Raw genomic sequence first — 27,177 nt, forward strand, 5'->3', positions numbered from 1 at the left:
TCTGCCCGCCGCTCCCAGAAGCTGGGTGCACGGCAGACAAAGCGCAGCGGCGGCGCGGGCGGAGCGGGGGCCCAGGCCAACCCCGTCGACCCCCAGGAATAAGCGGGTCCGGGAGCCCCGGAAACCGGCGCCTTAATGCAATAAACAGGAAATCGCGGGGATGATCTATCATTCCTTCTTAAATGTATTATCTGCTATTCATGGCAAAATAAAAAAAAAAAAACCTTAAACACACTTCTACACCATATACATTACACAAATGGCCCGATTCCAAGAATACGTTGCCATTTTCTATTTAATGTTTGAAAAAGCCATTGATGAGCCACAGCCTGCGTTTGAACGTCTACCTACTCCCCTGACAGCTCTCCTCATAAAAGATCCCAGATGCAACGCGCGGGGTGTGTGCGGGGGTCACGTCCTAGGGTTCAGATTGCCCCAGCCAACCCCGCGCCCAGACCCGGCCGGGATCTCCGATTCCTATCCCTCCCCAAGCCGATGGAGGACGAGTGGGCAATAACGTGGCTCCCGCGCCCTAGGTACCTCCTCTGCCTAGGCTGCGCGGGGCCGGTTGGAACGCGACCCGGCGGGACCGTTACGGGCCGCCCCTCCCCCACCGAGGCCCGCGGGGAGCGCACGGTGCCGCTGGGCCCAGGCCCCTCCTGAGCAACACCAGGCTCCTCCAGAGGCTGCGCCAAGGCCGCGTGGTGCCTCACAGCCGCTGAGCGCCGCGGGCCCGCGAGAGACAACCCCGCGGGAGGGAGGGGGGAGGCGGTTTGGAGGCCGCGGTGCCCCGACCATACCTGGCTCCTTGCTGTGGGCTTCCTCCACAGCTTGCTGAGGAAAGCCGCACGTTCCAGCTCTGCCTCCATGTTAACCGGAGGCGGAACGCAGCGCGGTGCCGGGGCAGGCGGTGCCAGGCGGTGCGGGGCAGGCGGTGCCGGTCGGAGGCGGTGCCGGGGCAGGTGGTGCCGGGGCAGGCGGTGCCGGTCGGAGGCGTTGCCGGTCGGAGGCGGTGCCAGGCGCAGGCGGTGCCCGGTGCAGGCGGTGCCGGTCGGAGGCGGTGCCAGTCGGAGGCGGTGCCGGGGCAGGCTGTGCCGGTCGGAGGCGGTGGCGGCGCAGGCGGTGCCGTGCAGGTGGTGCCGGTCGGAGGCGGTGGCTGCGCAGGCGGTGCCGGTCCGAGGCGGTGCCGGGGCAGGCGGTGCCTGGCGCAGGCGGTGCAGGCGGCGGTTGCTCCCCGAGACCGCCCACCACGCAGGCGCAGTAGCTCTCAGCCCGCCCCCCCCACCCAGCCCCGCGGGGCGCTCAGCTAGGCTGGCAGGCCCGGCGACCGCAAGATTACTCAGCAAATACTTAGGAGATTGTGTTTCTTTATTTTTGTATTTTATCCAATACTTTGTTTAACTAGTAATTTGCTTTTGAGGCAGCATCATACAGGCATTTGTCAAAACAATGACCATTGCAAGATATTAATCAGTTGCTAAATTTTAGATGTAATTCAACCAGAGGAACAGATATTTAAACTGAGGGTCAAAAGAACTAGGAAAAATTGTCACATAATATCCTCAAATTTACCAAGACCAGAGTAGATGTATTTACAGAGAATTCGTGACTTTCAGGACTCCTCACTCATATAAATTCTCTTTAGAGTTTAAGTCAGGTATAATGACATAGATGAGGCAGCAAAAAGGCAAAAAAAGTACAAAAGTAAACAACTAGTAGTAGGGTGGGTTTGCAGGCTTCCTTCCCCATACTTCCCCATCCCCATCAATGGCACCCAGGGTGGCCAACCCCACTCCTTTTCAGGCTTATAACTATGCATTGTGCAATCTTCAGGGATTCTGAGATCTTTATGCAATGTTAGTGCTGCCAGAATATGCTCTCTTGGGTTGGTCTTAAGCCATGAGGGATATAGGATTCATATTCCTGTTTAAATATGAACATTCTTCTCATTTCACCCATGGGTCCCTTCCTTGTCTTTCTTGGTGAGGTGGTATGAGGAGGGCACCATGCAGTCAACGTTACTAGACGATGTGCTGTTCTGCATATATTTTGTAAGATTCTGAAAGATAAATTTAATGTGGCCCATAAATGAAGTATTGTCCAGATTTCCTTCCTCCTCTGTATAAGACAATATTTGTTAATCATCATTATTCTTTGAGAAGAAAAATCAGCAGCTGGATGAAAATATCCATGGGCAGTATGAGGGATATTTCGGAATCATCAGTAATGATGTAACCAGCATTCAGCAAATAGTATTAGGGAGCTGCATAGGTAAGATGTGCATTGTTTCAACACAAACAGGTTCTGATGAGCCATGACATTGGATAATAACAGTCTCACAGTAGGAGATAGTGAAATTAGCACAGTTGAGAACAAAGAACATAAGAGGATGGTTCATAGCTCTGAACAGTAAGAGGTGACATCTGGACAATGTGAGACTTCACATGACTAGATAATAAACACACAAATACTTCTTTTCTACCCATTATTATAATCTTCATCAATACCTTGCTAATTTTACAGTGACCTATTAGATCTGCAATTAATTAATTAATTTGATGCTGAAGACTGAGCCCAGGAGTGCTTGACAACTAAACCACATCCCCAGCCCTCTATAATTTATTTGAAGTCAAATTATTTAGATAGGAATTCTACAAAAATATTTTCCAAGGTCTCAAAAAGCTCACAGGGGTTTACAATTATGTAAGTACTTCCAGTTGCAATTTCAGACTTTTTTCCCCCTAAAGTTTTGATATAATTAATTTTAATACTTAGGAGAGAATAATGAATCAAACAAAATGGGAAAGATAAACTTTGCTGGGCTTCCCTATAGCACGTTTTAATCAGTGCTGAACTTTGGAATTAGGAGTTGGAACTTGAAATTAAGATATAATTGGGTGAGGCCTTAGTTCTGCTATGTTTGTGTAATCCTCAGCAAGTCTCTAACTGCAACAAGTCTGTTCCATTTTCCTCATAAAGTTGTTTATGAAGATGGAATAAAAGAATTTTATAAGCAACTAACAGTGTTTTTCAATATTTTCATAAACCATTAAATGGAGAAGACAATGCACCAAAATTGTATGCTAAAGATACTGTCATAATTAATTTATAATTTTTTGTTATTTGAAAAAATTTTTTTTGAGTTGTAGATGGACACAATGCCTTTATTTTATTTGTTTATTTTTATGTGGTGCTGAGAATTGAACCCAGTGCCTCACACATGCTAGGCAAGTGCTCTACCACTGAGCCACAACCCCAGCCCTTTTTTTGTTATTTTTTACCATAAAGATAGATAGTAAAATTTTTATTTGTGCTCTTAAAAATAAAAAAAAAAAATCTACTAATATTCAGTAAATCCGTAATTGTTATTATACTTAATCTTGTATTCAGAATCATCACGGGGGTTGACACATAGGTACAATCTGATGTTCTTGTACTTCAGGTAGTGAGTGTAAGAATGAGTCAGTGGAAAAGTAGAAGGAGTCTTTTCACCATCTCTTACTCCAAAAACTTGTAGCTAATTTGAAGGAAAGCAACACTAACTGAATCCCATGCTTCTTTTCATTTAATTCAGATTGCTTGTAATGGATAATACCTTTTTTGAGAGGCTAGGGTTGACCAACACTTTAAGTCCCTTTATATTTCTGGGATTCCACACATAATTGCAGTAGGCCCTCCATATCTTACAGTAGGCCTTTCACATCTGTGGATTCAATCAACTACACATAGAAAATATTCGGAAAAAGGAAAATTGTATCTATACCAAATATATAATGACATTTTTCCTTGTTATTATTTCCCATACAACACAGGATAACAGCTACTTTGATAGCATTTTCATTGCATTAAGTACTATGAATAATCTAAAGATGATTTAAATGTCCAGGAGGATGTGCATAGGTTATATGCAAATATTATGCCATGTTATATAAGGGCCTTGAACATCTACAAATTTTGGGCTCCACAGGGGGCATGAAGGTGGGATTGTGTGTATAGAGGTGTCCTGGAAGCCAACCCTGTGGATAACAAGGGGATAACTCTAGTGTTGGTGACAGATAGAATCTGTCTTGTATAATAGATATTCTCATACTTGATATTTGTATCCCCAGAGATATATGATGTGAGCACATAACCTTTATTCTACAACCTAGACAAATACAGAACCTCTTCTAACTTTTTTCATGTTTCATATTAATTATTCAGAATATTGCATTTCATTGTGGCATATTCATAATGCTTATAACATAGTTTGCTCAGATGAATTTCCTACTACCACCTTTTACTCTCCCTTATACCTCCCCTTTCTCTACAGTTAGTTTCCCTTTTACATTCATGATGTCCCCCTTCACCTCTTCCTTTAAATTTCTCATATGGGAGAAAATATATAATACTTTTGAATCTGACATTTTGCTTAGCACGATGGTCTTCATATCCATCCATTTTCTTGTAAATGACAGGATTTAATTCTTCTTTACAGTTGAATTAAACACCATTATGTATATATACATCATATTTTCTTTATATATTCATTTCTTCACAGATATCTAGACTAATTTCATATCATGGTTATTCTGAATTGTACCACTATAAACATAGGTATGCATGTATCTGTAAAGTATGCTAACTTTGATTCTTTTGTGTAAATGTCTGGATTGGTATAACTGGATCACATGGTAATTTTATTTTTAGTTTTTTGAGGAACCTCCACACTTGTTCTAATTTGTATTCCTACCAACTATGTTTAAGAGTTCATTTCCTCCCCTATCCTTGTCAACATTAATTATTATTTGTGTTTTTGATGACTGCCAGTCTGGTTGGAATGATAACCTCTTTTGATTTTGCATAAGAAGTTACTGATTCAAAGGAGTAAGATTTGGGGAAAATCCATTTTGGAGATGAATAGTGTCAGCAGAAGTGGCAGTAATACTGTTTCTAGCAGTGTTACTATGGTTTTACTACAATATTACTATGGCTTTCGATGTTCAGTGCCAAAAGCTATGGCAGACCTGTCTCCAACCTTTAGTGACAGAAGCAGTGGTGACTTTTATGGATGGTTCTGGAAGTTGGCCTTGCTTTGTTGCCCTCATTTCCTCCTGCTCTCCAATGCAAAGAATTGTGAACAACATTGTAAGTTCTCAAATAATACCCATTTTCGCAAAGTCGGTGTTGGTTTCTGTTGTTTGCAACTTCAAACCTTCTTATGATGAAAGTTCCATGCTGCTTTAACTATTGTTTTATTGTGATACTGGAACCCTTCCCTGATTTTCTTTCCATTTAGGTATCTACTGAGGCTCTTCTCATTCTGATCTCACATTTTTTTTCTGATCTCCTCTCCCACTGGAGGATGAAAACAGTGTGATATTCTTTATTGTTGAACATTTTACATTGGAAATTAGTCCTGTTGCTTCCTGGAGTCAACTTTCTAGAACAGAGGTTGTTGAATGTTGTAGAAAGAAGAGGCCACTATATCTGAATAGATTAAGCTCATTTATAAGTCTTTATCTTTATATCAACATATTTTTATATTCTTTAGCAACTTCATACTTGAGATGCAGAGATTTTGTCATTAAATTATGTGCACTTATTTTTAGGTAATTTTCACTTTGTTGCATAATGAAACTTCCATTATTTAGAAACATAAAATTTCAGAATACTTTTATTGACATCCCTTCCCCCTTCTCTGAGAGTTTAAAGATTGTGCATGTATGGGGCCCAATTCCTGATGTTTTTCATTGCAATATTTGTACTGATTCCTTTCAACCAAGATTATAACTAATTTAGAGTTTATTAAAAAGTTATTATGCTGACATTTAAACTTATTTTGGTGGTAAATGTGGCAGAACTTTCTTTAAATACCACAAGGAGAAAAATTTTAACAAAAAAAAATCATTTTATAGGTTTTCAATTAGTTTTTTTTAAAAGCACTAATGGTGACACATTCTGAACACATAAAAAACCAACAAAATTTCACACTTAAAAGTCGACTCTACTTAATTAGTTTAAGTAGTAAATCTTACTCTAAAATAAAAATGAAAACCACTAATTTTGAGTACTTTTTAAACAAATTCCAGATGCTCAGTTAGTGCAATAAAGTATATTATATTGTCATACACATGCACCACTGACTCTTACATAAAATGAGTTTCCTTATAGTTTTGAAGCTTGAAAATAAAGTAGCAATTCAGAGGACAAAAGTTTCACTCAAATCTTATCTAATTTTTAAAAAGAGAAACTCATGATATTATGTAGACAATTTGAGTTAGCTCTTTATTCAGTAAAAACATGTGGTATGGAGAATCTATTAGTTTTCTATTGCTTCTATAACAAATTACCACATATATTGGATTAAAACAACTCAAATATGTTATTTTACAATTCAGTAGAAGTATGAAATGAGTCTCATTGAGCTAAAATCAAGATATAAGTAGGACTGCATTCCTTTGTGTAGGCTGTGGAAGAAAACTGGGTTCTGCTTGTAGTCCCAGCAGCTCAGGAGGATGAAGAAGGAAGATTGCAGGTTCCAAGCCAGCTTAGCAATTTAGCTAGACCCTGTCTCTAAATAAAATATAAATAAGGGCTGTGGATGTACTTCAGTGGTTAAGCACCTTTGGGTTTAATCCCCAGTATCAAAATAAATAAATAAATAAATAAATAAATACTCGGTCCTCATGTTTTCCAGCTTTGAGAGGCTGTCCATATCCCATAACTACTCCATTGTGTAGTCTGTGGGTAAAAATCTGGGCATCAACTTACAAGATCATCAGAAAGGCAGATTCTTGGGCTTATCACATACCCACTGATCTAGGATCTGCAGTTTAAACAGGATCCTCAGGTGAGATTCATGCACATATTAAAAGTATGTCGAAAATCAATCTCTTCCTTCCTTCCTTCTTTCCTTCCTTCCTTCCTTCTTTCTTTCTTTCTTTCAATCCAGGTGTATTTACCCACTGAGTCACATTCCCAGCCCTTTTTATTTTTATTTTGAGACAAAGTCTTGATAGGTTGCTTAGGGCTTCATTAAGTTGCAGAGGCTGACTTTGAACTTGTGATCTCCCTGCCTCAGATTCCCAAACGTATGGGATTACAGACATTCACCACCATGCTGTGATGTATTTCTTTTATGCAACCAGAGGCACTTCAATCTTGTCTTCTTCAGTCATTGAACTACCATTAAGTACTAGTAAGTAGTCTTTCATTTGAAGAATCATAAGGGAACTGAAAGGAATCTGAAAACCTCAGGTGTGACCATGCAGAAGCATCTCCTTTCAGTCATTTCTGTTCTCACTGTGAGCCTGTCTTCATTTTTAGCATTAGTAAGTGCCTAGTTCCATAGGAAGAATCATTATTTTCTTGCTAATTGGGAGAAAGGGGAAGGATGGGGGATGAAAAGTGACAGAAATCTGTGAATCAATGGCTTAATTTCCAGAAGATAAAAAGAGGGAACTTGGAAACAATAGACCTGAAAACATAATCTCAATACCTAGAAAAATTATAGAGTGAAGTAATAAAACATTTGTGAGTATTTAGAAGAACTTTGGAGAACTTGACATCACAATATGAGTTTACTGAGAACAAGACATAAGAAACCTTATATTCATTCATAATGGAATCTTTAACGTGGTAAATCAGAAAAATATGCTCACAGTGCATCCTGAGTAAAGCTCTTGGTATGCTTGGTGAAGCCCTTGATATGATTTGTGAAGCAACTGATACTATGTTGGGTGAGTGACAGCAGTGATGTGTTCTGATCTGGTAATAACCATTGTGCCCACCATGACTTAAGGAGAGCAGAGAGGTGTCTGTCCCAAATGTCCTATTTGCAAAGGCCATTCAAGAAAAAAAAAAATAGAACTTTTTTTCTCATCCTCATACAAGTTGAAAGGGATAACAAGCAGACTATATAGTTTGGAAAAGGAGAATAAAAATTTCCCATTAAAAAAGGAACATTGTGATTAAAGTCAGTGAACTTCACAGTTTGGGAGTAAATTTCTCTGCATAGCAATGGATAGAGGTAGTGATCAGCTTGCAGAAATACATATGCAGAAGTACTAATCATAAACCCTCATGAGTTAATAGGGCAATGCAGCTGTAGGAGGGAAGGAAGGAAGCCTTCTTTGATTTTAAATTCCCAAGGCCTAGCTAAAACTTAGCATTTAGTAGGTACTTGGTGAATCATTTTTTTATACTGTGCATTGAACCCAGGGGTTTTACAACTATGGAGCTATACCACAGCCCTTTTAATTTTGAGATGGAGTCTTGTTAAGTTGCTTTGGGCTTCACTAAGTTGATGAGGTTGCCCTCAAACTTGTGATCCTCCTACCTCAGCCTCCTGAGTTTCTGAGATTACCGGCATGCACCACCATGCCCAGTGATAAATATTTGCTAAATGAACAATCCTTGAATTATACAAGCGTTAGAATTGTGTTTGGTTGCAGTAATAGAAATTTAAAGTCTATGGTATATAAAATGGCTAACATCCAAAATATTACATCTGCTTCTGAGTACCATATTTTTAGTGTTACACTGACAAAATGCTATGCTGTAGGAAAACTTGGAAACCTCTTTGGAGAAAAAAACCTGAAAATTATCTTCTGGGAAATGTTTTAGTGAAGTAAAAAAGTAACAGGGGATATTTTAATTTTTTGCAGTGCTGGAGATGGTATTCAGGGCCTAGCACATGTTAAGCAAATGCTTTACCACTGAACTGTATCCCCATCCCCTAAGGGGATATTTTAAACAGGCATTAAAAATCCTTAAGTAAATCTAAGGATGGGCTTGTTGTTCTAATAGACACAGAGCAAATGTAGGAAAGCTACAAAGTAGTAAATTGAATTCTAACATAATTTTCTAACCAGTAGAGCTGGCTAATGATGGAATAGGCCTCCCTTGGTGGTGATGCATTTTCTATTTTTGGAGGCTAAATGATCATTGGTTACAGAGATGCTAGAGATAGGAATCTTCATGGCAGGATTTCTTAAAGAAAATTATGATTCTTAAGCATGTTCCTTCATGGGATTCAGATTTTTGTTTTTTTTAATCCTACTATATTATTCAGGAAACATTTATTGACTTTTCATTTGTTAACTTGTAGAATTAATATCTTCACTTTACTTCTGTCATTTGAATGAGACAAAGCGAGAGATGATGGTGGGAGCAGGGCATAGAAATTATAAGAAACAGGACTCTCTAAGACATTTAGAATATTTACATTTCTAGGTAAACTTCTACTTGCTAGATTTCTTTGCAATTCTTGTATTGATTTCTTTCCTACAGTGAATAAAAATTTTTTTTGATATGTTAATAAAGTAGAAATTTCTCTGAATTTCTTTTAATTCCTAAGTAACTATGGCAGATTTGTATTGTTGGAAAATGTTTTTCTCAGCTATTCACTGATTTTAGGAACATAAAAATCTTCAGATATCACCCAAAGAATGTGAGGACACAAAACTTACATTTATAAGAGAAAAATGGATATTTAAAGTTCATGGATGTGATGATCATTGCCACTAAAAGTGTTACATTGTTAAAAACAGCTTTGCTTTTCATGTGATATGATAGTGAAATGTTATCATTGAGTGATTTCCTAAGGGAGACAGATGGATATACAAAGAAAGCTTGGCAGGTATAATGGCTCATGGGCTAGGACACTCCAGGAAGGTGAATTAGATGGACCTTATAGCTTAGTGACAAAACCTCTTAAAAGGAGATGAGAAATAATTGGCTCAATATCTAGGTCAATAGTTTCGGCTGATCACACTGAGTCAAAGAGCAAATGTTTTGTGTCACAAGCAGACCACATAAAGTTCTAGAAAAGTTCTTTGTAATGAAATTGCTAAAAAAAGAGAAAGAAAAATGCTGCAAAATTACATAGAAAAACTAAACAAAAACACTTGAATTGATATTTGTCACAAACCACCCCCTCTGCTTGTCCCTGGTAAATTTGAGGACAAAGCCAGTATTCTGGCTAAACAAAAAGATTGTTTGGGGCATGACAATGTGAAATAAAAGATTTTTTGTCTAATTCTTCCCATATGCTGGACAAACTAAGTTCATTGTTCAGAGTACTTTGATGAGGAAAAAAAGTTAATGAAGTAAAAACAAGAAATGAATCCAGCAAAGTCGTTATAATCTTGAATGTCCCACTGTCATATGATGCTATTAGTTGTTATTAACATTGCCATTTCTCTAGGGTAGGACCTACAAATTTTGTCTATGTATAACTCAGTGTTTTTTCCCCTTAAAAAGTTATTTGTAGGCTGTATAATAGGATAAAAAGCAAAAATCTGAATCCCATGCTGTAACACACTTAAGAATCAGCCTACAAATTTTTTTGAACATTTTTGCTTTATAATCACTAAAAATAATAATTGCTACATAAGACTAGGTGTAACATATATTTAAGATATAAAACATATACCACATAATGCACATCAAAAACTTATCATTGCAGTTGACCATACTCATTTCCAAAGTGGTCATTTTGATTTACTCTTTCTGTCATGTATGCATTGCAGTTGATCCTTCTCCTCTCCAATATTTGATATTGTTAGTCTTCTCAACTTTTGCTAATTGAGTTAGGTTATATTATAAGTGTCAAGATTTATAGACATTTTTAAATAAAAGAGATATTAATAAAATGATAAGTCAGTAAAAATTGACATTGCTCATTTATTCACCAAATATTTATTGTGTGCCTCATAGTTACCTATCACTAAGAAAACCATTGAAGCATATAAAGAATATTTTTAAAAAAGAAGATACAAATGCTCTTACCGTAGATTACAATATATGCAAAGTTGAAGCATTCAAATAGTTCAAAATGACAGTATTATCATTTTTCACTTTTTGGTTTTTCTTCTTCTCTCCCTTCATAGTTTGTTTCTATACCTTTGGACTTTCCAGGAAAGAAACCTAGAAATGACCTCTAAGTCTGTTTATTTTTGTTTTATTCCTGCCATTCATCCTGTTAGTGCATACTTTGATTGCCAGTAATGTTAGTTCTCAGTCGTTATTTAAATACCTGAGGTAATAACTTTATACAGAGTAAAGATTGGCTCAATTGCTTTTGTACCTGTGGTGAGGCTGCACTTCATGGTGGGGTAGACATGGCAAAGGAAAGCTGCTTACCTCTCTGGGCATGGTGGTGCTTGCCTGTAATCCCAGCAATGTGGGAGGCTAAGGCAAGAGGAGCTATGATGTTAATTTTATATATGTTAGCTATGTTATTTATAATTTTAAGTTGCTGTTAGAGACTGGGCTTCTCTGCATATCTCCTCCTGATTTTCCAATGTCCACTCTGGGTCATTGAGTGAAGTGTGTGGGAGGGAGCACTGTCCAGCACCATCCTAGGCTCAGGGAGAGTAGGGGGTGGCCTCCAGCAGCAGGACTGACCCCTCTCGGCTTCATCCTCCAGGCCATGTCCGTCCACCCATGAGGCTCACTCAGCTCACGACAGGCCGCCCAGAGCATCAGACGTGTCTGTGGGCTCCCCGAGCGTCCCTTAGGCGAGGATTGACAAGTCAGGCTGCCAGATTCGGCTCCTCCCGACCAAGCTCCACGTGTAGGAGCCACGGTCAGTCAGGGACCTTACAAATGAGGGTGCGTGGGGGGGCCTGCAAGGGATGGCTGAAAGGGGAGAGCAGAGGTGCTGGGAGGGAAGGAAAAAACGTCTAAGAGAAATTCTGAGGATGAGGTTTGGCCGGGTTTGGCCTAAGGGAGCATCTGATCACTCAGACCTGGTGCTTCCTGGGCAGGAGTCCAGACGGTGAGCGGTGGACAGGAGAGCCCTCCGTGGGCTTGGGCTGTAGCACGATCCTCTTGTTTAGTAGCCCAGGTTGCAGGGAAAATGGTAGGTGTAAGACCAGTGAGAGGGCAGGCGGGCAGGAAGTGAGCAGAGGGGCCCTGCAGGGAGCAGGGAGTCCGAGGCCACCCCACGGGCCAGAGGAGAGGGAACCACAGCTCACGGCAGGTGGCAGAGCCAGGCTGAGCCTGGAGACAGCAGGAAGAGCTCTGCCTCCCGGACACGAGGGACACGGGGAATTCTGCAGGGGGGGTGCCAAGCTCAGCTTGGGGCAAAGTGACACTCCAGGGGCCATGAACGTCCCGTGTGGCAGTGCAGGATGTATTTATTTGCCTGTGCCCTCTTGGCCAGTGCTGGCTGGAGAAGGAAGGTCCACCCCAGCATCTGCCCTTGTTTCATCTGCAGACAGAGGCCACCGTCTGTCACGGGGCTCAGGGAGCACTGGGGAGGGGACCATGGATGCAGGGAGCCCGTGGCTGGAACGCATCAGGGCTCTTGGGATGGCCTTCTCTCCACTTGCCATGGCGTGGCAGCTGCTGGAGGGCACACTACACGCTGGGACGCCGAGTTCCACTGGAGACGCTCCTGCCAACCGTGTGTGATGGCGTGGTGAGCCGTCTGCACAGAGGGCACCTGGAGCCCGGGCACAAATTCAAGGGGGCAGGGGGCGGGGCCTGGGCAAAGGTGAAAGGACACAGGACCACTGGGACCAAGAAGGACAGTGTGGAGAGAGTGTGGACAGCATTGCCCGCGGCAAGGAGGAGACACGTAAGGGACAGTGCACCCAGGAAGGAGTGACAGACACCTGTGTGCCCAGCTCAGGCATGGCAAGGTCCTCTGTCCCTGCCCAGTTGGAGGCATTCTGGATGATTCCACTGGTCTGCAGCACGCCCAGTCACTTCCCCGGTTGTCACAACACACGACTAAACATTCAGGGTCCTGCAGGTGAACTGGGCTGGCACGACGCAATGACAGAGAAATCTCTTTCTTTGGGTTCAGCGATGGCCTCTCTGACCCAGCTCCCACCAAGGAGGCAAGACAGGCAAGACAGAGTGGGAGCCTGCCTCAAACCCGGGTTTTATTAATGGGGGGGGCTAACCCATGGAACATTCTATCCACAAAAGGGCAAAGGATAGGCTGACAACCCACAGGGGGTGTGATTCAACCCCATCAGGTGACGCCCACCCCCAGAGCTGCACCTTTCTATCCAGGCGGAGGTCAAAACCCCTTGCACTGCAGGTGCAATGCAGTCCAGCACCTCTTTACCCAGGAGGTCCAGGTGTGTGCATGGCCCTGTTCAGGGCGGCCCGGTTCCTGATGGTGTGCGAGCCTCTGGGAGATAAGCATCGGACAGGAAGCAAGTGCTGAATCTGCCATGTGAATGTGGAGACCCTCTGTGGGCTCAGGAGGCTGCCTCCCTGCGTTCAGCTGGCTCGCCGCACCCCTTTGGAACTCGGGTGGTGGAAGTCCCTCACCATGGCCCACTGCTGTCACATCGCTTTCCCCGTCTCTTCCTCCACTGCTTGGCTGGTCTGTGTGGCCGTGAGGGTCTTGACCGGGCTCCTGGATTCCAGGTACTCAACAGTCCCGTAGGAGACCATGGCCACTGCCAGGACGCCCAGCAGGATGTAGAGCTTGACACTGACACAGAGAAAGGAGCTGTAGCCGAAGGCGGCGACGAAGCCCAGGGCCTCCCACATGCGATAACTGGCGAAAGCCGCTTCCTTGTTCCTCTCGAACAGGGTGCCAAAGAGAGCTGCAAGGGGAGGCGGCGTGAAAACCTGCGCCGACCCAGCGCCAGGAGGACGTCGGCGACAGAGCGCTCTGCCGCTGCCCAGTCCCCTCAGAACTGGACTTTCCGACCAGCCCTCCCTACAGACCAGGAACCCCAGCCGACAGAGGGGGCTGCACAGCCAGGCCTGGCCAGGGACAGCACCCTCCCCAGCCAGGAGGCAGCGAGGCCGGGCCCAGCCTGGCTGCTTCACTCAGGGACCTTCTGGGAAGCTGCTGAGGAGCTGGCCAAGCCAGGAGCGAAGCGCTGAGTTTTCAGAGGGCAGCAGTAAGGCGACTCCTACATCTGGGATTTTCATTCCAATCCTTGGAGGATTTTTCCCTTTAAGTCACTCTTTTTCTTAACATCTTAAGTGTTTTTTTTATTTATTCTATGAAAGTTTTATTTTATTTTTTTGGAGGGAGGTAACCAGGGATTGAACTCTCGGACACTCAACCCCTGAGCCACTTCCCAGCCCTATTTTGATCTTATTTAGACACAGGGTCTCACTGAGTTGCTAAACACCTCACTTCTGCTGAGGCTGGCTTTGAACTTGCGATCCTCCTGCCTCAGCCTCTCAAGCCACTGGGATCACAGAGGTGCGCCACCCCGCCTGGCATGATCTCATTCTTAATGGTCACACAGAAGTAGACATGTTTGGGGGTTATCCTGAGAACTTAGAGCAGAAGAATTCCACCAACAGATCCGGGGTGGAAGGCCCCTGGCCTGGTGAAGGAGCTCGTGTGGATAGGAGGTCCTCACAGGACGGTGCTGATGAGAAAGGCTGCCGAGGATTGGGATGGGGTAACGTGGCTCCCTGGATGGGGATAGGTCACGGTGTCCTGGTAGGATGGGGGTAGATTGATCAATACGAATCCAGGAAAGCCTCATTAAAGTGGCCTCACAGGACCGGTGCTGATTAAGGGCCCCACGGGGCTGGTATAGATCAGAAGGGCCTGACTAGGTGGATGGAGACTACGTTGTCTTCCCAGGGCTGGGACCACTTAACCTCTCCCAGGATCCTTATTTTGAAGTCCTAACCCAAGTAGCTCAGAGTGTGCTCCTATTTGGAGACAGGGTCTTGGCAGAGATTACTAAGTTCAATGAGACCACCTAGGTAGCCCTAATCAGATATGGGCAGTGTCCTTACAGCAGAGGAAATCAGGCCACAGACTCCCAGAAGTATCACTTTGAGGACATGGGGAGGGAGGCCATCTGCAAGCTCAGAGACGGGCCTCAGCGGGCAGCAGCCCTGACCACACTGGCTGTCCAACTCAGGCCCCCACAAACGTGAGTGCTGTCAAGTCCCCTGGCTACGGTGGGACTGGCAGCTGCTGCAAACTCACGCAGTCTGATAAAAGCTTGCAGATGAAAGTCAGCCACTCAGCTTCCTGTCCCTCTGGGTGTGATTTTGGACACACCTACATGAGGTCTGCTAGAATCCCATCTCTGGGACAGGACAGAGGAGCAGGTGCCTCTGGGAGGCCAGCTTATAAGATGACATGAGGACCTGCCCCAGTGTCTCCAGGTCACTGTCCAGCTCCGCCCAGCCTGCTGCTTCTCCCACCCTCTTCACAAAGACCACCCTTAGCCCCTGAGCTGCCACAGAGCCTTCCCAGTATGCACGAGGCCATCCTGACAGCCTCGACACCTCCCTCCCCCTCCTGCCTAGACACATTCTAGTCTCTCTGCCAGCCCTCCCCCTCCCCCTGCTCCTCCCCCTCTCCTGATATTCCCACGCAGAGGGGAGTCCCCACCAGCATGGAGAAGTTGGGTCTTCCCAAGCCCTGTGACAGGGTGTTGCTGAGATGCTGAGGCTGCCTTGAGCTGGTGATCCTCCTGCCTCAGCCTCCTGAGATGCTGGGAATATAGCTATGCACCACCTTGGATGGGGGGCTGTGCCTTCTAGAGCAGGGCAAGGTCTGGGGAGCTCAGGGGAGCTCAGGGGAGCCAGCAGCAGAGACCCAGAGTTAAAATGCCTCTCCTGGCCACGACGGCTACCTGCAAACACACTCCGGGAGACATCACCAAGTACATGAGAATAACTGTTCTCCCCTAGGAGTTACGTGTTTGGAAAAGAAAACAATGTACCCTACTACAAAATACAGAAGTCATTCCACCTGAAACTACCCCTTATCCAAGGGTCCCTTGTTCTAGTCATTCACTGGACTTCAGCATTTGTTATGCCTGGGCTCTTAGTAACTTTGCCCAATTTTGACTTTTTTTTTTTTTGCCTGAGAGTATGTTCTATGTCAATATAAAGAAAGGAATTAGCACAATTGTTTGTGTGCCTCAGGGAGGAAAAATGCAAACATTCTCACTACAATCCTGTTAAACATCTAGGGAGTGACAGTATGGAAGCTGTGGAGCTGTTTAGCCAGTTCCTTCCTTGACTTGGAGTGCAGAAGTATTTTAGAGGATGCTCCTGCCAGGTGTGGCGGCACATGCCTGTAATCCCAGTGGCTCAGGAGGCTGAAACAGGGGGATTGTAGGTTCACAGCCAGCCTCGGCCACTTAGAGAGGCTGTGAGCAACCTACTGAGACCCTGTCTCAAAGTAAAAATTTAAAAATTTAGATGTGACATGATTATGTCACTCAGTAAATCACATTTGTCTCTGTGGTGCAGGTTTCACCAAAGTCACTGCCTCCACTGAGGTCGTAGGGAGGGTCAGGAGACCAGCTCCGAAGCCCAGGGCTGGCATTGAAGCTGCTCCGTGAACAGGAAGAACATTTGGGTCATGGGAAAGGACCTGTCCTGGGGTCCAGTCCAGGATCTGAGGGGACTGTGTACTTTTATACCAAGTGTCAGGGGAAAGCCGTCCCCTACCTGGCACACTGGGGTGTAGCTGGTTTGCAGATTTTCTTTATTGAATTTCTAATGCCCCAGCGTCTCCTGGGTAAGGGTGGAACAGTGCCATCTCAAGGTCTTCCCTTGACAGGGCTTTTCTGAGCCATGTCCCTCCAAGGGGCCCTGTGATCCCATCACTGCAAGATCTGCAGACACAGTGCTGTCTGCTTGGGGCACCCTCCTTCCCTGAGGTGGAAATGCAGGCCAGAGGGCTCCCTGCCCTTTTCAACCACCAGCCAGACATACACCCCTGCTCCCACCCCCATCGCCCAAGAACATCTGCTTCCTGCTCTCCCGAGTGCCCTCCCTGCAAACCTGCTCATTCTCTCTGCAGGAAGCAGAGTCATCCAACTGCACAGAGGCCCACACCCCTGACCTCAGCTGCCACTTCCCGGGAGCCTCGCCAGCACTACTGCCTGGGTCAGGGCTCTACTGCCTGGGTCAGCACACCACTGTCTGGGTCAGGACACCACTGTCTGGGTCAGGACACCACTGTCTGGGTCAGCGCACCACTGTCTGGGTCAGGGCTCCACTGTCTGGGTCAGCACACCACTGTCTGGGTCAGCACACCACTGTCTGGGTCAGGACACCACTGTCTGGGTCAGGGCTCCACTGTCTGGGTCAGGACACCACTGTCTGGGTCAGGACACCACTGTCTGGGTCAGCACACCACTGTCTGGGTCAGCACACCACTGTCTGGGTCAGGACACCACTGTCTGGGTCAGGGCTCCAGTGTCTGGGTCAGGGCTCCACTGTCTGGGTCAGGACACCACTGTCTGGGTCAGGGCTCCACTGTCTGGGTCAGGACACCACTGTCTGGGTCAGGGCTCCAGTGTCTGGGTCAGGGCTCCACTGTCTGGGTCAGCACACCACTGTCTGGGTCAGGGCTCCACTGTCTGGGTCAGCACACCACTGTCTGGGTCAGGGCTCCACTGTCTGGGTCAGGGCTCCACTGTCTGGGTCAGGACACCACTGTCTGGGTCAGGGCTCCACTGTCTGGGTCAGGACACCACTGTCTGGATCAGGGCTCCACTGTCTGGGTCAGCACACCACTGTCTGGGTCAGGGCTCCACTGTCTGGGTCAGGGCTCCACTGTCTGGGTCAGGGCACCACTGTCTGGGTCAGGACACCACTGTCTGGGTCAGGACACCACTGTCTGGGTCAGGGCACCACTGTCTGGGTCAGGGGTCCACTGTCTGGGTCAGGGCACCACTGTCTGGGTCAGGGCTCCACTGTCTGGGTCAGGGCTCCACTGTCTGGGTCAGGGCTCCACTGTCTGGGTCAGGGCTCCACTGCCTGGGCCATGGCTCCCTCCATAACCGTGGGGGTGGGGGCCGAGTTAAATTTCCACTCTCCACGCTGCTTCCCCCGACCCCAGTCCTGCCACCGAACTGGATGAGGACTGAGGCCTGTGACTCCTGCCATCATCATGGGTGTTCTACTTCCTCCCAGTCACCAGTCCCCCAAGTACATCAGGGGTCCCTGGGGACAGCTCTGTGGGGCTGCACCTGGACCCTGTCACCTCTCCTTGGCATTCTGGTCCTGTCCCACATCTGTGCCGGGGTGGGGGGCGGGACCACCAGTGTCTGCCTCACCATTTCCCATGGCCTGGCGTCAAGGTCACCCATCCTGTGATCTGGTGCCTGTATCTGGCCCACTCTCTAAACCCTGCAGGCCTCTCTCCTCCTCCCCCTCTGCTCAGCTTCTGGTCACCCAGGGACCACCAGGCCATGCAGGTGGCTCACCCTGCACAGCTGGAGCTGAACAGACACTCAGACACATACTGCAGACCCAGAGCTCGGTGAGAAGCCCTCACAGTCCGGGCTCCCTCTCCCTTCCCCCACGCAAGCACCTGGCCTCTGACGGAGCCTTGGGCTGGCTGGGGTCTGGCGGCCACACCAGCGGCTGTCCTCTCCCCTGCCATCTGCCCAGTGACTGAGCGAGGGGGCCAAGGGGCTGGGCTCTGCTCACTCACCATTGTTCTGCGTCTGCCAGACAGCGTCCCCCATGCCCCAGAGGCCGGGAGCAGGAAGAACACTGCCATCTGGGAGGAGCGTGGACGCCACAGCAGGAGGGCCAAGATGCAGGAGAGGTAGGTGGCTGCACCTGGGACAGAGGGAGGGGCCAGGACACGCAGTGCTTAGACCCCAGCAGAGGAGCCACATTTCCTCCTCTGCCCCCTGCTTAGCCGTCACCACAGTGTGAGGGGACCGCAGGTCTCTTGAGCAAGCTGGGGCATTGTGCGACCTGATCCGGGTGGACCTCTGGGCTCCAAACCTGCCTCAGAGAACCTGTCCCGTGGACTGCAGCTGCCTCAGCCTGGGGGGTTATAGGCTGTCTTCTCTGGACCTCAGGTGGCTCCTAAGCTGAGGGGACTTAGACTCAGTGACTGCAGAGGGGCTTCTCATGAGGGTGAGCCTAGGGCCCCTGGTCAAATGTTTCTACGGAGCTCCTGGGCCTCCGAGCTACTGGGTGGCACCTGTGCCATCAGTCCCCACCCCCTGTCTGAGCAGTCCCCCCCTTCCACTGCCGAACTGGGAGGGGGCCACCTACCCAGCACGTAGATGGCTCTCCTGCCCGTGTAGTGGGAGAGCCTCCCAAACAACAGAGAGCAGAGCGCAGTGGACGCAGAGAAGCAGATCATCACGTAGCCCACAAACTGGATGCCCAGGACGCAGGTGACGAAGGACTGCAGGAAGCACAGGGGGCCGTCAGCAGGGCCCACGCTCCTCTGTGGCTCCAGCCCCAACTCCCTGTGCTGCTGAGAACCACTGGCCCTGGGACAGCAGGCACACTCCTGTCTGCAGGCCCAGCACAGGGGACGACACTCGTGACCGTAGGGACATCCCCCCCAGGGTCACAGCTGAAAAGAGAGCGAGTGGACAGACTTCTACGTGGAGTCCTCCCCGTTCTGTGCCCGGTGTCACCGTCTAGGCATCGACCCACGGCACTGGGAGGGACAATCGTCCACCAACCCCATCACTTCCTACTGGCCCTAAAGACAGAAGAAGATGGTTTGAAAATGGGGGTCTAGCAGGAGAGGCCAGGAGCTGAGATGCTGCCCTGCCAGTCACAGGAAGTCCCTGGGCACCCTCAGCACACACTGCCATCCTGGGCAGGACCAAGGCAGACACCCAGGAGAAGGGCCGGGCTGACGGCAGCCCACATGGAGACTGCTCACCTGGGCTGGGGCACAGACAGCCCTAATGGCTTTGGGGTGTCCAAAGGCCAAGTGGACTTTGGGTTGTCCTGTTTGCCTCTTTGGAACCTTCGAGACCCTCCCTCCACACCGGAGACTGCCCTCCGTATAGCACTGACACACGCAATTCACCACACCAGACAGTTCTGTGGCACACTCATCCCTCAAGGATGCTTGTCCTTGATCTGAAATTCAGTCTGAATGGGCAGCTGCCCCAATGGTGCTGGTAGGCAGCTCAGCCAGGGAGGCGGGGTGGTGGGAATGAGGCAGGAGGACCAAGCCCTGGAGGGCAGGCCTAGGTGACCCAGACTAGCCAGTCCAGCCTTGATTGTAGCCCTCTCAAGGTTACATAATGCCCAGAGTGTGGTGGGGACAGGGATGTCAACTCCCACCCAGGACCTGAGAGGGCCTGTGGGTCTGAAGGTACTTGGGGCTGAGTCACACACTCAGCCCTGCCAGGGCCAGCACCTCTGTGGGCTGTTCCCACCCTGGACCTGGGTAGGTGGCCCTGGGACCCTGTGTCCCTTCAGGTGCAGACGGGGCAGGGGCATCAGTCGGGCGGTGACTGCATGAGCTTCTGCAGGGCCTACCCTGGTGTACTCTCCAGAGAGGAACCCCTGCTGCAGTCCACTGTACATCGGCAGCAGGGTCAGGAGGCACAGGCACTTGTCCCTGAAGAGCTTGAAGGTTGACAGTAAGGTGGACCCAAGGCGTGGTGGCTTCGTCTCGGCCTCGTTCTGGGATTCACTGTCCTCTGTGGCTTCCAGAAACATGGCTGTCAGCAGGATGGCCAGGACGCCAATCGCTGAAAGGGGCAGAGGGGCAGGGAGCTTCAGTGTGGACAGGACTCACCCAACTGCTTCCTGCCTTCCCACAGGTTCTCCCAGTCTAGACGCAGGTGCCGTCAGACACACCAGACCTCAGCCAAGCCTGGGACCCCACGTGCCTAGCCACACAGACACACATGTTGCTCGTGGTCAACGTGGGGCCTCCAGGCTTCCACGGGGAACCTGCCATGGACCCGCACTGTCTTCACGGGCACAGGAGACACAACAGGCCACCGTCTGTCTGAATTCCTGCAGCAATGTCTACCGACAGCAGACTTTTTAGGAAAACAAGTCCCATCAGGGTACCATGTGCTACACTCGTGTTTATTTTGAATCTTTTACCTAAAATACTTTGGTGGGAACTGGTTAAATGGAGTGGATGCCATCACAGTGGGTCACGTTCGCTGCAGGGGATAAGGACAGAACTCTATTACCCAGGTGGAAGAGGCCACCAAGATCAGTAAAGAAGAGACAAAGCAAGTGCTGAGCCAGGTGCTGACCATGCGCCACCCGTGCTCAGCAAGGGGGACATGGGGATTTAGTCCCTATGTGCCCTGAAGGACTGGAGAGAAGCAGACTGGGGCGGAGGGACAGTGCTGAGGGGCTGCACAGCCTTTTATCTGAACCACGTCAGCGGGCTGCTGTGTATACTGCTGTTTCTAACAGTGATGGGATCCGCTCCGAGGGAGCATCCTGGACCCCCAGGTGCCAGGCCTCAGGAGCCAATGAGTCCCCTCCTCCCCGCCTGCCCCTGGCCCGCCCTCCTGTGCCTCAGCCCTGCTCTGGGTGGGGCCAAGCTGCTGCAGGTGGTGTCTCTCCACAGAGTCCCTTTCACTCCCAGCTGGTTCTAGGCTTTCTGGCAACAGGGATGACCCCGTGTGGGTGGCACAGGCTAGACGGAGGGAGTCTGGTCTTTCCCTTCCTCCTGGCACCGCTGGCCCTCAGAACACTTTGCAAGGACTCCTTCCCAGGGCGAGTATCTCAGACCTGCCCTCCTTGAAGTTGGTGTGAAGGATTCGTCTCCGTCTCTCTGACCTCGCCACCCCTCCCCTTTCATAACCAAGGGGCACTGGGGAGGCTCACCGAGCTCTGCAGCTGACCAGCCCTCACCAGCCACGTCAGGGCCTTCACCTCTCGCCCAACTGACAGCTGGGTGTGGGGCACAGGAGCTCCCTGGCATCCCCAGCTGAACAGGCCCCTCCAGAGGAAGCCTGGAGTCTGGCTGCGTGTGAATCAGGGGGAAATCATGGTTTCCTCTCCTCTGCGGAGACGGGAGCTTGGGAGAGGCAGGTCAGCATGCAGAAGCCACACACCTTTGCTAGGAGCCAGGTGTGTGCAGACACCATGTGACCCAGTTCCCTCAAGGCGGTGGGGGATGTTGTGCAGGTAACGCTCTCGCCCTAAAGAAACTGGCTGCCAGAAACTACTTCATGAGTACAAGGTCAGGGAGCCTGAGGTCACTAAGTCACAGTGCTCTGCAGGTGCCAAGTATCTAATGAGCAGCACCTGGGGCTAAGGCAAAGGAGGACTTGAAGGATAGCCTGAGGGTGCCACCCGTGCAGGGCAGGAGGGAAGGAGGGCCGCGAGCCACGGACGCGCCGAGGTGGTCTCCTGTGGTCTGTGCCACTCGTCTAGATCTGGGTCAGCACTCGGCCTGTGGCCACATCCTGCTACCACCTGCTGCCCTTACCGTTGACTGACCCACGTCTCTGGCCTTCCCCGGGTGAAGACAGAACGAGCAGTTTCTTGAGACCAGGGGATGCCAGGAGCCTAATGTCCACTCCCAGATCCATCTCTCAGGGTGTTCACCCCAGGTCTGGAGTCCTGGAGCCATGGTCTCTGCTCTTGGTTGTCCAACTAGAGAGTGCAGAGCAGGGACGTGATCTCAGCTCAGCCTGGACACTGCCGTGAGCTGGGCCTACCTGCTCCCGTGGGGGACAGGGAAGGAAATGCAGGGAAAGCGGAAAGCGCAGGCCTGGCTGACCTCTACCCCTGTCCCCAGCACCAGACCCACAGAACCTGGGAACCCACGGGAAAGCACAGGCCACAGCCCGCTCCTCACCGACTCCCTCCACACCCTCCACTCTCCTTCCCAGCCACTCATCGGGCCTCAGACACCTTGGAGGGTCACCAGTCTCTGCTGTCCAGCCATGCTCCTGAACCTCCAGGCTCTTGGTCCCTCTGACCCTCTCACACCCACTCCCTGCTGCTTCTGCTCTCTTGTGTGCTCTGACTCCCCGTTTGCTCTTCCGTCTTCTGCAGGGCTCCCATGCCCTGGCCAGCCTGTGAGCACTGAGTCGCCCAGGCTATGGACCGTCCTCCCTGAAGTCCTTCCTGCTTCTTCCTCCCTAAAAACTCATCTCCTCCTGAGATCTCAAACTTGGCCCCTAGATGCCCCCAGACCCTCTCCTGTATCTGGTCCCCTGTACACTCTGAAGGGTCACCTGCCCCATCAAGCCAAATGCCTGCAGGCTGGTTGGCCTCAGCCACTTCTCCCTGTGTCTGCACACACACCCACTGGTCTTGTCCTCACTGTCCAGATGCTGCCTGTGGCCCTCGCTGCTCCTCTGGGTTGTGGCTCCCTGCTGGCTGGTCACCACCCAGCTTTCCTGCATCCCCACATCAGGTGGATATGAAAATCTGCCCAGGAAACAGATCTGCCCTTGTCCTTGGGTCTTTCACAGTAGCCTTGACCAGTCTGACCACCTGTCTCAGACAGCCCACAGTGTCCCCCCAGTCGCACCTCCATCAACCCTTCCTGGCCTTTCAGGGTCACCTGGATGGAGTTGGTCCTCAATGCCTTGGTCCCCTGGATGGGGTCTGTGGTAGCTGCTCGCCTAGTGAGCTGGCTGTGGCCAGTGAGCTGGCCAAGTGTGGCTAGGGAGCCTTAGAAACAGACTGTGGGATTTAATTGGTTGGAATGTGGCTGATGGCCAGTGCATGGGGCTCTGGGGATGAGAAGAGATTTAAATGTCACGGGCACCCTGCAGGGTAGCGCTGGCCCACAGGCCTGCTTTCCAAAGAGAAGCCCCTGAAGACCTCCAGACCACACAGGGCAGGGGTGCTGAACGGAGACGGACCACTTAGGAGCTGGGAAGGTGCTCTTCAACCCAGGAAGAGGCTGGGCTTGGCCTTCGTGGGACTCTCTTGGGCTCAGGACACGTACCGGTGTAGATGCCCAGCAGTGTGTAGATCAGCTCCTGGGAGGGGCGGTGGGTGCTGTTGGTGGGTGCTGTGGCCATCAGGCAGTCGTTGGCCCCACAAGACTTGGGGTGCTCCTCTGGGGTGGCCTCTGTGGGGTCAGGAGTGTTAAGGTCTGTAAACAAGTCAGATTGGCACCTGTTATTTTGCGAGAGAAATGTTAAAGTCTGTAAACAAGTCTGGATGGCTCCTGGCCAAATGCCAGAGGGAGTGGTTTGTAAAGTAACAAAAGCGAGCCATTAAGTGTGGAGATTCCTGATTGGTTGACTGCTGTATCTAGTTTATGCTAATTAAGATAAGCTGCGTAAAATGTATAAATACCTCTGTTATCCTACAATAAACGGCTCATATTCCTGCTCCATCAACGTACACAAGTCATTCGTCACCACCACCCCCCCCACCCACCCCCCGCCCGCTTATTCTGCTGCAGCCGGACTGCGGCAAGGAGCAAACAGCCTATGAGAGTCCTGGTGATAGAGAGTCCTGGGCGTCGGAATGGGAACAGGGCGCAGGGTGGTGGAGCCTCTGAGGCAGGACGTGGAAGGACCCAGCTGTTTGACAAGGACCAGGGCACGTTCACCCTTAGGCACACCCTGATCTCAAGACCCCTCATCAGGGAGGGAGAGGGTCAAATCCGCTTTCTGCCGAGACAGGGAAGAGCACACGCAGCGTGGGCCTGGCTACATCGTGCCCTCTCCTAACGCACCGCAGTCGGTGTCCAGGGTCTGCATGGCACAGCCTCGTGACAGTGACCTCGCAGCACTGTCTGGCGAGACGTGCAGCACAGGGACGGAAGGCCGTGAGAGCTGAGGGCACCAGGCAGTGGGTGCGGAAACCCCGCTGGCCCTGAGGATGTGTGCCCTGGGTTCCTGCCCTCAGCTCCCAGGCCTGAATGTCCAGTGAGCCTGCTGCTGCACTCGCCAGGGCCCAGACGTAGCCCTCCCTGCTGGGGGACAGCAAGAACCAAGCCCCTGTGGTTTCCCTGTGGGGATGCCAGTAGCCAGTGATGATGGTGCTCTGGAAAGAGCAGGAGGTTTGGCTACAGCTTCCCAAAGCTGGGCTCTACCTGGGAGAGCAGGAGCTGGGCCAGGCTGCAGGACAGGGTCAACCCGACAGCACCAAGAGGCCAGAGCCTTTCCCCCAGGGCCGGCTCCTGCCCAACTCCTCTGGCCAGACTGAGATCCTCCACACGGTGGTGTGCAAGTCACGTTCCACATCACGGCTGGGCAAGGGACACTTAAGGCAGGTGACGCAGGGCTCCGCCATGAGTGCACCTCTTGTTACAGGTAGGACTGGCCACAGAACTTTAAAAAGCTGCCCATGGATTAATTCCATAGGAAATAGTCAGGCAAACCTGTTCTTTGCCCCCAAGGAAGCCATGACTCCATGGACCCTTGCTCCCTGGGAGGGGGCAACGTGTGGAGATGGATCTTCAGACCCTGACTGTCCTTGGAGGAGCAGGGTCCGCATGTGACTCTGCAGCTGGGGCCAGCTGAGGGCCTCCTCTGGGAACAAGGGCAAGTGCCTACGTGCTGTCCGCCCTCTTGGAGGTCACCAGGGACACCCTGTTCTTCCCTTACCTTGAGTGGGAGTCTGCCCAAACACCAGAAAGGAGATCAAGTTGCCCCACACCCCAGAGGACTGGAAGATGAGGAAGAAGATGCCGAAGTACTGGTTCACCACGTCCTCGCCGAGCTCGCCCACTTCCTGTGCATGCGTGTTCCCCAGGACCGTGAGGTAGGTGCACTGAGCAGACCACAGGGGGGCCGCTCCCAGCCCCAGCTAGATGGAGGTGGGGATCAAGGTGAACCTGCAGAAAGCAATGGGTGGCCCCTGCATCCCTGCCCTTGATCCTGGCCACGCCTCCCAGACTCACCCTCCTCAACTGAAGGTTGAGGTTCTTCCTGCCATTACTGGGGCCATGGAGCCCGTGGGGTGCAAGGGAAGCTGAGGGCCGTGGACAGATCCCAGGAAGAGGTCAGCACTGGAGGTCAGGAGGAAGAGAGGGAGCCTTCGGGAAGGCAGGGAAGTCCAGGTGGGAAAGTGGGGAGGGGGCTGCCAGTCAGCCTCCCGCAGAACCTGAAGGGACCAGCACAGAGGAGCGCAGTCAGGTGCCACCAGAGTCCTGCAAACCAGGAGGTGGGTGGGCGGGAGGGCGGATACCAGCTGGCGTAGAAGTTGCCCAGGGAGAAGGCCACGTAGCAGCACATGGAGCCAACAATGGTCCACTTGCAGCCACATCTCTTGATGAGAATGGGTGGAAGGAACATGGAGGACAGTAGGACAGCGCCGTAGAGCGTGCCGAGCGTCGCCACCCCCATGCCGTCCTCACTGTAGAGGCTGCTCTGTGGAAACAAGACCGGCCTGTCAAGGAGGGGGAGGAATAGGCAGGGGAGGGGTGTGGGTGCGAGGACCTGTGGGCTCAAGGCCACCTCAGGTCCCCAACCTAGCAACAGGCCCTCTTGTGCTAAGGACACTGCAGGTAAGTGGCGTAAGGCCAGCAGCCTGTCAACAGCAGGCACGGGCACCCTGCTCCCTGTAAGTGTGGAGGTGGGGACACCCGCCAGCCTCAGCACCTGGGAGGAGGACCAAGAGAAGCTGCTGGAAGGCCTCCTTCTGCGTGGAAGCAGAGGGCCCTTCTGCCGATCCTCCTGCAGCGCTGGAGCAGTACTGAACTCTGGTTCAATACTGGGCATGCAGTAGGAGGCTACTTCTTGACCTGGTTGACAAACCATGGGAGACTGTGGTCATCACCAGAAGTTCCAAAACGGTGTCATTGTATGACAGCCCTGGCCACAAGGTGCAACACTGAGCAAACTGCTCTCAGGGACAGCGATGGCCTGCCTCCTGCCAGTCCATGGAACTCTCTGAAGGTCTAACTGCCAGTGAAAGATCAGACTTGAAGTCATGTCGACTCAACCCAGGTCCATGGCACCAGCACCAGAGCCTTCTGGAAACCATGGGGTTTTGTATGACTCGGACTCAGGAGGAAGCAGTCCATCAGTAGTTCAGAAGGAAGACTGTTCTGCCCAGGTTCACACTTTTGCTTAAAGGCAGCATGGGATCGATGAGGTCTAGCAAGGTTTGATAGATTGTTATTTCTGCACAGAGCACAAAGCCAGGGGCAGGGAGCCATGGAATTCAGGATTTTTCTTGTGTCTCCTTCTGACCACCAAAGGCAAATCGTCCTCTAAAGCACTCTCTCGAGACACTGGCTCTGCTTGTCCAAGGGTCACACAGTGTACAGCCCGTGGAAATGTAAGTAGGACTGACGCTGTCAGGTTTGTATTAAAACACAGTCTGTTCTGGAGAATTCAGAGGCACGGGGTGAAGAGAGTCTAGGGTGCATTGACAAAAGAAATGGCCTTGCACTATCTGTTGCCTGTGGCTCTGGAGGCAGGACAAGCTTAGAGGTCAAGGTCATGTTCCAAGGCCCACACCTACCTGCAGGTTCTGCAGACCTCCATAGGCTGTGAAGAGGAGGAGGAATCCAAAGGAGACCACGAGGACGTTCCTCAGGCTTCTCTCCAT

The 27,177-nt window shown here is 50.2% G+C and overlaps 1 pseudogene; it reads right to left on the bottom strand.

Moving 5' to 3' along the window:
• Nucleotides 1–425: 425 nt before the first annotated feature.
• Nucleotides 426–27,177, bottom strand: LOC143637796 (protein unc-93 homolog A-like; annotated as a pseudogene).

This window comes from Callospermophilus lateralis, chromosome 6, assembly GCF_048772815.1.
Source record: "Callospermophilus lateralis isolate mCalLat2 chromosome 6, mCalLat2.hap1, whole genome shotgun sequence".
Taxonomy (NCBI): Eukaryota; Metazoa; Chordata; class Mammalia; order Rodentia; family Sciuridae; genus Callospermophilus; species Callospermophilus lateralis.